Genomic DNA, 12,123 nt, shown 5'->3' with positions numbered 1-12,123 from the left:
GGTCTGCAGCTGCCTTACGTCAAGAAAACAAACGCTACTCGTTAAGCTGTCAAGTCCAGCAGCTCTAATCACAGGCCTGGCAGGTCCCTGGGTCCGTGTCTCCTCCCTGTGGCCTCGGTCCAGGGCCTCGTGTCCAGGAGACAAAGCCGCCGGCTGCCACGTGCAGAGACGAAGGCCAGCCTCCACCATCAGTCCTGTGTGTCGGACTGCGTCCAGGACGTCAAGGCCCCTCTGTCACTGTCATTCGGGGTCAGCCCTGGTCAGGTGCAATGGACAAAAAAAAAAATTGGAAAACAGTGGGGTTCCCTTGTAGCCAGCCTAGCGGTTAAGGATTCAGCATTGTTACTGCTGTGGTGCAGGTTCGATCCCTGGCCCAGGAACCTCTGCGTGCTGTGGGCACAGCAAAAAAAAAGAAAGAAAAAAAGAAAAGAAACCAAAACAAGCGTGCCTGCTCTCTCCCCGGTGGTCAGAATGGAGCCCCATCATGGCACTGCCAGTCCTGGCACCTGCCCCTCACCACACAGGCACCATCTCTGCCCCCACCCCGCCCCCTGTACTCAACAAAAGAATTTCCAGCGCTTACACAGAAAGAGATGAAAACCTGAAGTCCCAAGAGGGGCTGAGGACCGTCCCAACCGTCGCCCGCACCCAGGCTCCCCGTGCTGCCCAGCATCTGTGCCAGACTCCACTGGTGCCCTGCTTGCGGGGCTCCTTGGCCTTGGCGCCCAGCGGTCCTGCGTCCACATGTGCATCTGCGGGACTCAGCCCCACCTCCTACCTCTTTCCCTGGCAAGGTGCCCCCACACGGAACAGACCCGGCTGTAAGGGCACGAAGACTCAGTGCAGACTGCTCCCCACACAGGGGGGGGGCAGGTCTTCAGAGCAAAAGACCCCTCCGCCGCCCCACAGCTCTCTGTCCTTGGGGCCCAGCAGATGTGAGCCCACGGCGACAGACAAATGTCACAGAGGTTTCTCTTGGCATCTGCGTTGCAGCCCTTGCTGACATGTGACCTTGCTGTGGACACGGCCACAAGGGACAATGACTATGTGATCATTTTAGATCCAGTATGGCTCTGTGGTGGGGGAGGGAGGAGAAAGAGGGGAGTCTAAGCCCGTCGCGGATTCAGCAGAGGGCCCCCCCACCCCCGGCCCGGATGCTGGCACGTCTCAGATGATTAACTTGAGGCCAGAGGTAGATTTTGAAGATGTGTTAAACTGACTTTTGCTTATTGCGATGGAAACGTGAAAACGTGACTCCTTTGGGAGTGTGTCCCTGGCCAGCTCAGCCTTCAAAAAGGCCCAGCTCTCCCCTCCCTTGACGAGCAGTGACCATCCGCAGAGACACTGGCCCTGCCCAGGAGGTGGCCCGGGCTGCACTTGCCGGCAGCAAAGAAGGCACCCAGCCCCCAGCGCCCAGGGCCCAGCCCCCAGCGCCCAGGGCCCAGGGCCCTCAGACAGGGGCAAGCTCCCGGCCCTGCCTGACCTCGGGAATAGAATCTGGAGGGAGGGGTCGAGTCTTCCAGTAAGCAGCCCCCTCCGGGTGCTCGGGCATTCTCACTGGAGCCCTGAGATGCAAGCCCACAGCCCAAGCAGAGACAAGCCGGCCTGAGCGGCTTCCAGGAAGGCTCCTGGCATGGCTAAAATAGCCACGAAGCCATGCCAGGCCCTCGGCCCAGACTGCACGTGTTTACACGGCTGGATTTAGAACTCTGAAAATAAACCTACTGATCGGACTTCTCAAAACCAATCCTCAAACCGCTGGCGGAGGGGGGAGATGGCGAGCAAAGAAAAAACACAACGACTTCACCCAAACGGACGGGCAAGAGCAACCCCAATCCAAGAGCACCGCCCCCGCCCCGAGCTGACAGCCTGCACCTCTTCCACGGGAGCCCCGGGCTCTGGCTGCCCACCAGGCGGCTCCCGGGGCAGCAGGGCCACATGGGTCCCAACCTGCCGGCCTCCAAGGGCCCGGTGTTCACCTGCCCACACTTTAGAAGAAGAATAAACTAGGCCCTTCCAGGCTATCATCTGTTTTACACTCAGCTCAAGCCTGAAAGGTTCAAAAGCACAACGTCCAAAGCTCCTCCCACAGTTCTGCCTCTGGAAGGATTTGCACCCTGGAGCAAAGCCGGGCCTCAGGCAGAGGGAGGGGGCGGGTGCAGTCCCAGTCCCAGGAGGGCAGCTGGGTCTGTCTGTCCTTTAAAAAGCCAGAAGCTTTCACCTTCAAAAGGCTGAGGGTGGGGTGGGGGTCAAAGTCCCTGGTAGCTCCAACTTCCCGTCCTTTGTTCTAGAAATGTGTGCTGAAGGGAGTTCCCTCTGTGACGCAGCGGGTTAAGAATCTGACATGAGTGTCCCTGAGGTTTGATCCCTGACCTCGTCAGCGGGTTAAGGATCTGGTGTTGCCACAAGCTGCAGCACAGGTCACAGATGCGGCTCGGATCTGGCGTGGCTGTGGCTGTGGTGTAGACCTGCAGCTGCAGCTCGGATTGACTCCTAGCCTGGGAACCTCCCTATGCTGCAGGTCTGGCTGTAAAAAGGACCAAAATAAAAGCGTTCGAAGTCCTCTGAGTAGTAAAAATGAGGCCACTGCATGAACCCCAGGCACGGGGCAGGAAGTAAGACCCCTCCTTCTCCAAGGGGGAGCTAAGAGGCGCATCTCTGGACCCACCCCTGACCAGAAAGAAGGGACAATACTGCACGGGAGCCAGTGCGGAGTGAGACCCAGGGGCTCCCCCTCACCTGGGCATCTACACAGCATCACTTCTGCCAAACATGCGCAACCGTCGTCATCGGATACGTACAAATCAGTTCAGGGAACTTATTAAATGTTTTTAAAACCGCAAATATCCTCAAGTGCTTTAATACAGTCTGGAAAGCGAAACAGCCAGTCTGACCTCTCCGTTCCTGGCACTCCCAGCCTGCGGCACGACACGCGAGCTCCCTGGCCACCTGCTGGGGCAGCACCAGCCTCAGCCCCGTGGCCAAGACTCCACAGGTGTGAACACACACACACACACACACGAGAATCTACCAACTGCCCAGCCCCACGACGGGATACGGGGCCTGGCCTTTCCCTCCTCGGGTGGAGATGGAGGAGGCCAGGTGGCAAAGAGCCCTGGGAGCGCCCTGCCACCGAGAGAAAGTACACCTCCCAGGGAGTCCCCGTGTGGCTCAGCAGAAACGAACCCGATCAGTGTCCAGGAGGACACGCGTTCGATCCCTGGATTAAGAATCTGGCATGGCTGTGAGCTGTGGCGTAGGCCGCAGGTGCAGCTCTGATCTAGTGTTGCTGTGGCTGCAGGGGCAGCTCCCATTTGACCCCTGGCCTGGGAACGTCCACGTGCCGCAGGTGCAGCCCAAAAAAAGGGAAGGAAGGAAGGGAGGGAGGGAGGGAGGGAGGAATCATGCCTCAGAGATAGACGAAGACAAAGCAACAGACCTGAGACACAGGAGCCTGCCCGGGCCAGACCACGACCCCACACCGGCCCCTCCCGTGGTTCACACCAGGTGCTCCATGTCCTGCACACACGCTCTGCCTGCCCCCTCTCCGCGTGGCTCCTAAGGGTAAGTCTGGGGCTGCAGGGAGCTGCACCGCAGGCCCACAACCCTGCCGCTGACCAAGACCCCTGACACTGCGTCAGAGTCTGAGGGCCAGGCAGGTGGCGGCCATGCCACCCAACTGACAGGGGAGCCCGCAGCCCAACCGCTGGGGTGGCCTTGGGACCCTCACTCAAGCAACCTGTCTACAAACAGTTCTGTAGACCCCTCTCTGCAGACGACCCGACCGTCAGTCCTCTGCCAGTCCTCCCGGTCGGTGCTGCTGGAGTCAGTGAACCCACAGGGGCAGAGCGCCCCCTGCAGGGCCAGCCTGGAACCCCCGCGCAGGTGCTGCTGCAGTTAACCGCCACCGACCAGTCTACACACGGGCGGCATGAGTCCAGTCCTCCAACAGCACAGCCACCGGCAGGGCCACCAGTCTGCAGGTCTGGGACCTAGGATGGGTCCCCGAAGCTGGGTCCCTCCCCCCTAAGACGCCAGGCTCACCTGAAGGCCCCGTCCTTGGAGACAAATTGTGATTTCTTCTTTTTTTTTTTTTCCTTTTTTACAGACGCACCTGTGGTAGATGGACGTTTCTGGACGGGGGGCGGGGGGTGGAACTGGAGCTGCAGCTGAGGCCTATGCCACAACCCAGGCAACACTGGATGCAAGCGGTGTCTGCAACGAACACCACAGCTTGCAGCAACACCCATCCTTAGCCCACGGGGCAAGGCCAGGGATCGAACCTGCATCCTCACTGAGACGACGTCAGGTCCTCAGCCTGCTGAGCCACACCGGGAACTCCCACATCAGGATTCCTATTTCAGCAGCAGCCACCCCTATCCTGGCCATAATGGGCGGGAGCCGTTACACACACAGGAGGACAGAACCTCAACAGAAGGAAAAACGCCATCTCCCCTCCACACCCACGTGAAACTCAGAAACGACACAAGACTAGGGCAGGGCTTGGGCCGTGAGGGGTGGGATCTGATCCCCCTCAACGCGGCCTGCATCTGCAGGGCACACGGAGGGCCCAGGGAGAGGCAGAAACTTCCAGAACTGTGTCTGAAGCAGAGGCACTGGAGACGTGAAAGGTAACTGGAGTGGGGTGCTCACTGACCCCCCAGAACCAGGGAATGAAGGTGCACTGCTGGGACAGGCAACGTGCTCCCCATACACCCCCCAGGACCCCACCTTCCAACAGGCACCGTGGGGAAGCCGACGCCTTGACTGTCCACAGACCCGGAAGTTGGACCCAGTTAAGACGTGACTGTCCCAGGACAGAGCTGAGAGGACAACCCCAGGGGTCATCTACCAGAGACCCTCCACTCCCAGTGAGGCGGGCTCCCTCCCGCCAGAAGAGATGCTTAATGCTGCCGCTCTCCCGGCCGCCGCGGGTCCCTCACGTCCCAGGTAAATCTCCAGCCTCGCCGTGAGGAAGAGAACAGTCCTGTGCAGTTTTTGGAAACAGAAGAACTGACAAGCTGAGCCGTCACCTAGACAAACCATCGGCTGTAACACGATTCTTTTTTGGCTGCGCCCACGGCGTATCAAAGTTCCTGGGCCAGGGATCGAACCCACTGCTCAAGCCACAGCAGGGACAATGCCAGACTCTTCCCCTGTGGAGGCACCAGGGAACTCTGAACATGATTTCACCTGCATGTCCTATCAAATTGGAACTGACAGGTACCAGGCACACTGAGGTCTGGAAACGCCTCTGAAATGGATTTCAAGGTGTGTCGAAGATGAATGACCCTAGGATTTTCGCAGCATTATACACAAATCACATCATCACCCCGTAGACACGTCAACTACGAATGAAGGTCAAGGTTTCTGAGGCTGGGGGCGGGGGGAGGAAACGGCTGGGCCCAAAAAAGGTGCTGGTTTCCGCCTGCCCCCGGGGCGCCGGGACTGAGGGAACCTCAGGCCTTCAGCTCCCTCCCAGGGACGGGGAGCTCTCTAGAGACCGTAAAGAAAGGAAAAATGCCACCAAACCCTCCTGCGCTGTAGAAAACGGCCTGGGGAACGCAAACGTCTTGGACAGCAAACTCCTGGATTCTGCCTCTGAGACCAGGGCTTTCAGAGCCGGGGTGCATCCCTTGGCCGGACAGGTCAGGCGCAGCCCCCCCCCACCTGACCTGTACCCTGCAGGTAGGTCTTAGGTGTGGCCCTGTAAGCAGTAACACCGCGGGGTTCATCAGCATCCAGCAGACAGGGGATCAGGGAAGGAAGGCGGTTGCTTTCAAAGCTTTCGGAGCTCCTGCTGTGGCGCAGCAGTAACGAGTCTGACTGGTCTCCATGAGGATGCAGGTTCCATCCCCGGCCTCGCTCAGTGGGTCAAGGATCCGGCGTGGCCATGAGCTGTGGTGTAGGCCGGCAGCTGCAGCTCCAATTCGGCCCCCAGCCTGAGAACTTCCATATGCCATATATATGGCCCTAAAAAGCCAAAAAGAAAAAAGAAGAAGGCAAAGCTTTCCTCTGAACGGAAATTGGAAGCTGCATGGGAACCTGGCCATCAGCGGTTGTGTCCACACCTCCCGGAGGTGCTGTGAGCACGTGAGCGGGCTTTCCGCAGGGCAGGAGGGGCACCGCCAGCCTCAGCCTGTGCCCTGCTCAATGCCAGCTCCCCGGCCTCCGAATAAGCACCGTGTGAATTTTTTAATTGGACCCAGTTTAAATATTAAATAATCACTTCATAATTATAAAGTTTTCTGTATTTAATATACAGATATTACATTAAATATTAAGTTTCACCCAACATTTTAAGTATATACATTTCGGAGGGAGAACAAAGGGGGAAAGCGGGAGAGGCCGCCAAACTGTGACTTCTTCCCAAGGGGCCGTTATTGTGACCCATTCCCCACAGATGAAACTATTGGGGTGTGTTTGGCCCCACCTGCCACATGCCGAAGTTCCCGGGCCAGGCATCGAACCCACGCCACAGCAGCAACAAAGCCAGATCCTTGACCCGCTGAGCCACCTGGGAATTCCCAGAAATGATGTTTCATTTCGAAGGAGGGTAAGATCTCTTAAGTACACACAGCCTCACTCTGCCCGCTGGTCGGGGTGGCGGCACGTCCTTCCAGAACAGTGGCTGGTGTTGGGGGCGGGGAGGGTCACCACCAAGGGGCGGGCAGCCGCCACGGGACTAAAACACGCACACCAAGCCAACCCTCCGCCACCCGCGACGAGAGGTACGGCTGGTGCAAGACATCGCACGACCCCATCCCCTAACTCTGCACCCACGCACCTGTTCATGATCCACTCCTAAAGCCAACAACCCGGCCTCACGGGCCTGGTGCTCGCGGGCACGGCCTCCAGGTGCCGGTGCAGCCGACACTTATTCTCGTCTCATAAACTTGAGCTCGTGGTTTAAGGATGGGTGGGGGCAAAGCCTTCACAGTCTAAAGGTCTTTACAGAGACAAGCTCCCGCCCCAGGGCTCTGCGTGCGCCTGGCCGTCTTGGGGGAGGGAATGGACACGGCCGTGAAGGGTGGCCTTGAGCTGGGGACAAAAGCCCAGGCTGGAAATAACTCTCTTCCACAGCAGCACCTGCTCCTTACCCACGGGCGGCGCGCAGAGTGGGTGTGAAAGGGGTGAAGGCTCAGAGACCAGCGTCCGGACCAGAGGAATGGGACTGGGAAGGCAGCCGTGGACTTGGGTCATCTCGTCCGGTGGCCGCAGCCTGGGGTGGCCCAACGGTGCGGGGCCTCTGAGGACCAGCCACTGCCCTTCCCACCAGTCCCATGCTTTTCCTGGGGAGGCCTGAACATGACCTCCAGGGAAGCACCATCAGAGGGAACGTTCCCGAAGGTGGAGACTTGGGCATGTCCCCACGTGGTCTAAGGTGTGCTGCACCCGTCAGAACCAGGCCACACAGACGTCACCTGCTCCCAGGAAATACAAGGCCGGGGGAGACCAGCCTTCGGGCCTTGGTGCTTTTCCACCTGACTTCAGGGGGCCAGCTGGGTCCCCTTTCACGGGTGCACAGAGGCCACGCCTGGGGACTACACACATCAAAGGCCAAATGGACCCGGCTGAGGGCACGTCCCAGGACCCTCTGGGCACCTGCACACTGAGACCCGCTCTCCCTCCCACCCTCACTGGGTTCTGACCCAACACGCCTCCCAGCAGCAGACCAGAGCCTCCGGGGCTCCACATCTGAGCCACGTTCCACGAGCAAGCACATTCTCCCAAGCTTCAACGAGCCTACACTGCATGAGCCCTCCCAGGCCTGGGGAGGGTCCCCCCAGGAAGCCCCGCCGGGGGGGCCAGCTCCCTGCACCCTGACCGGACCCGTGCGACCCCCAAGCGCCTCTCAGCAGGGCTCCCTGCCAGCACCAACAATGAACAGGTGCTGTGACGTGAGCTGACGCCTCTGAGTTGCCGTGGGCTGGCCAAAGCAGAAATGAGTGGGAACCCAGGTCCCGCGACTCAGGTGCATCACTGCGTTAGCACACCTGAGTCCTGAAGACGGTGTGGAAGGTGCCACGTGATCTCTGTCACGCTCCACGCCACGGAAAAACTCCGTGTGTCGGATCAGGGCTTCTTCCTCTGAAGGCTGTAAGTCACTGCTGGCCACTGTTCAGTGAAACAGCAAGAGGGCTTCCCCATGCAGGCGGAGAACCCCGCTTTTCAGGCACCACGCTCGACGAGGAAAGCAGAGACAGGGATTGCGAAAGGCAGGGTGAGGACGCGGGACTCGGAGAGCTTTCGGAAATAAACACCTCTTTGGCTCGTTGCAAGAATGAAATGAATGCATATGCACCCAATGGAGCTAACCCTTCTAGACACACAAAAGAAGAGGCAGAAAAAAGACTAAGCCAAAGGAAAAAAAAAAAAAAAAAATTCTGTTCTCCCCATGGCTAAAGAGAAGGTACAGTGGTCAACAATGTACAAAAAAGTAAAGATCATTTAAAAACCACAGCGTGAAAGGGTGAAAACAAAAACAAAAGCTTAACTCCCACCTAGAATTTTGGGAAACTTCTATCTCAGAGCAACTGGGAATCCAAGCTTATCCCCGTACTGGGTGTGTGTTCTATCTTGGGGTCTTTTGCAGAACACACGACAGGCAATTATTCTGAAGCAGAGCTGTTGCGCAGCCGCCTGGTTTAAGCCTCGCTTTCACATTTATCCTGGCCTCCCTGAGGATCGGCCGCAGAGATGCTGAACACCTACTTAAATAAATGAGGCAGATGGGGCTCGGGGCAGTGAAACAACTTCTGGGGACGCCTTGCGAGCCTAAGTTTGCAGCTAAGACCAAACCTATTCCTCTGACTCTGGATGCTGCGCCTTCTCCACGCGGCAACTTAAAAGTCTCCCACGATAGGCGTTCCCGTCGTGACTCAGCGGTGAACGAACCCGACTAGCATCCATGAGGACGTGGGTTCGATCCGTGGCCTCACCCAGTGGGTTGGGGATCCTGTGTTGCCGTGAGCTGCAGTGTAGGTCGTAGAGGCAGCTCAGATCTGGCGTGGCTGTGGCACAGGCCAACAGCTACAGCTCCGATTAATCCCCTAGCCTAGGAACCTCCATATGCCGAGGGTGCAGCCCTAAAAAGACAACAGACCAAAAAACTCTCCCACGATAAACAGAGGAACATTCTTTCCTGCCACCGTCATCGTATAACTCATACCTGAGAGCCGTTATCGAGGGAAGAAGGCTAAGAGGAAGCAGACAAGAGAGAAGCACGGGCTGCGAGAGCATCGGGGTATGGCCATGCTGGGACATCGCCCGCCAGAGGGTACAAGGACAAACAGCCGTGGCACCGTGAGGGTCTCGATGGCCCAACATGAACCCAACAGGCAGGAGCTGGGGGGTAGCCCTGGGGAGGTGGGAGCAGATCCTCCCTGGCTGCCAGGCAGGGCTCTTCCCAAGTCTCAGACCGGCCAGCTGCGGAAAGCAGGGGCCACAGGTGAGGCCAGGCGAGGCCGGGCAGGACAGCAGGACGAAGAAATTACAGACCAACACCCCTTCTGTAGGTCAGGGAGAAAGCTGACTCCTCCCGGGAGACCAGGTCCAAAAGTCATCAAAATCCTGGATCTTGAAAGGTCCTTAAAAACTAATACACGACTCGAAGCCCAATTCTAAGCCCCCAGGCAACAAACAGAGCAGCTCTTCCAAAGGTCCCCGACTAGCCTGTGCCTGGAAGCCTCCTGGGACCGCCCGCTCCACGGAAGGGGCCGCCACTCCAACGTGCGGGGACTGCAGATTCTGCATCAGCCTTTCCCCAGGGCATGCGCTCCTCCGCACTGACTATGGGGCCTTCTGGGGCCTGCTTCCCCCAAACTCCCAGCGTCCCTTCCAAATCCCCAAGTGTCTTCACAGGAACCAGGCCTCCAGAATCTTCCATAAGCCAGCTCAGGCATCTTCTCTTAAGTGCAAGAGAGGTCAGAGTCTCAGGAGGCTGGGATTCTAGTCTGGCAACTAAAATAACCAGAAGAAGAAGATAAACACATATCCTGGAGCTCTGGGCGAGCTGGGGGCACCTGGAGACAGAGCCTGCCCAGCTCCACCTACCCACCACCGGGACAGGGCTGAGGCCTAAGGCAGCAGGACTTAGACTGCAAAAAAGCAAGTTACCAGTGACAGCCTTAGGTCCAAAATCCTGCTACCCATATTTCACAGGCCAACTGGTTTTTCCACTGTTTTAAAGCCCTTGCTAAGTGAGACAGGAAGGGACAAGGTAGATAAACACCCGCCGTTTCCCGCCCCCAACAACCAAAGAAGTGGCATCGGAGTAATTCTGGTGTGTGTGACACCTAGAGAGGGCAGGAGCTGCGTCACAGGGGCCGGTGGCATTGTTTACGGAGTCAACGCTCAAGGGTCTGCCAGTGAGCAGCACGGCTCAAAGAAGCCTTTGCAGTGACACAGGCACAGAGGGAACACACGATTCGCTTAGACGAGCCTCTCAAACAGATGAACATCCACTCCAATGACTCTGTTTCCGGTGGTACCCAAAGAGAGCCCACGGAATAAAAGGGTGGTCCTAAGGGGTGACCTAACAACGGGCACAAAGTCACACAAATTCTTGGATGTGACGATCCTACCAGACACAGTCTCGGGGCTTTGTAACTACGCTCAACAAATGAGAGTGAGAAAGCAGCCTCCTTCCCCTTTCACTCCCACCCAGTGAGACGCGCCTCTTAAAATTATCTTCATCTGTTAGATAAGGAGAAGCCAAAAGAGCCCCTGGCAAGCCTCCGGCTGGTACGCCCTGGTCCTGAGGATGGACCAGAGTCCCATCGTCCAACCCGGAGAGCAGACTTCTTTTGTGAGCCTTCTGAGTCGACAGATCCATGGGCGCTGTGACTGTTGAAAACAGCATGCAAATGACATCATCAAGAGCTTGTAAGAAAACAAAGGGTCAAAATGCATCCTTGAACGAAAAACCAGTCAAATGAATAAATGTGCACTAACCGTTTGTAAAAACTGCAGGAGCATCTATGTTTTTGTCTTAAGGAAATGAACGGCAGAAAAGAGACCTAAACAAATGGTGATTGCATGGACGGAAATGTTTGAGCAGCAGAAGGTCGAAGGCTGTAACCTACAAACAAGTAAATATCGTCACCACCACCGACTCTCAATTAGAGCCGAACAAAACCCGGACCAAAACAAGGCGGGCAGCTGGTCCTTTCTTTCAAAATGATGCAAAGACAATAATCGGCCTTCTTTTCGCTCATCTGCTGACCTTAATACCGAGTCTGTTCACCACCTGAGGATGTGACTGCTGCTGTACACACTCTATCTCAGTTGTTGTCCTAAATAAACAAAATCTTTTTCATTATTTTACTCGTTGTTTCATTTTAAATGAATATAATTCTTCAGTTAATTACACAAAAAGGATAACAATAACCTAAAGGCAATTTCCCATCGAAAACAACTTATCCCCCCCCAAAAAAAAGGGGGGGAAAAAAAAAACCTCGTGGAAACCATAACATCTTTTTAGCGGCTGACGGTGGCATTAGTCACACAGATCTGGGGAAGAAGAGTGACTTTTTAGGCGTCACTTCAGAAATCTCATGTAGCTTGCTGGTGAAGAATCTCCTCTTCGCTACTGGTAAACTCCTATGGATCCTGGAAGACCCAAGTCATTTTACCCCTTTGCGAGGCCTTCATTAACTCCTTCCCCTGCTCAAGGACATTCGCTCCTCTTCTTATGTTCCTCCTCCCCAACTGTTCCCACAAACACGTGTGACAGTTCTATGAGCCAAGCACAGAGCTCTTAGTTCCACCGAGAAACAGGACAGGCTTCATTCACACCCAGGAGGGGCTCACTGGCTATCGGCACTGGCAGGTTATTGTCACACCTGTGCTGCAAGGAAAGCACGCGGGGCAGAGAGACAGCCACCCCTTCCCCGAAGCATCCCGTGAAGTGGTGATTCACTGGAACCTCGCCATCTCCCCCGAGAGGCCGCTGCCCTCCCAAGTCAGGAACTGCGCCCCGTTAAGCCCTGGCTCTCCGCTCCTGCTGCAGATCACGCCCGAGAAACTCAAGAAACACTTGGTGATGCCACAGAATAAAAATACTCTGAAGTCGTACCAAAAAGGAAAAGAAACAGAAACTGCACAAGAGAATCATCCAGC

General features: G+C 56.6%; 1 protein-coding gene across 11 annotated transcripts in view; it reads right to left on the bottom strand.

The window, feature by feature from the left end:
- AGAP1 (ArfGAP with GTPase domain, ankyrin repeat and PH domain 1) overlaps window positions 1-12,123 on the bottom strand; it is a 556,723-nt gene that overhangs the window by 388,390 nt on the left and 156,210 nt on the right. The window lies entirely within an intron of this gene.

The sequence above is a fragment of the Sus scrofa genome, chromosome 15 (assembly GCF_000003025.6).
Source record: "Sus scrofa isolate TJ Tabasco breed Duroc chromosome 15, Sscrofa11.1, whole genome shotgun sequence".
Lineage (NCBI taxonomy): Eukaryota > Metazoa > Chordata > Mammalia > Artiodactyla > Suidae > Sus > Sus scrofa.
Note: the sequence above shows the minus strand (reverse complement) of the source record. Positions and strands in the feature narration are given on the sequence as shown.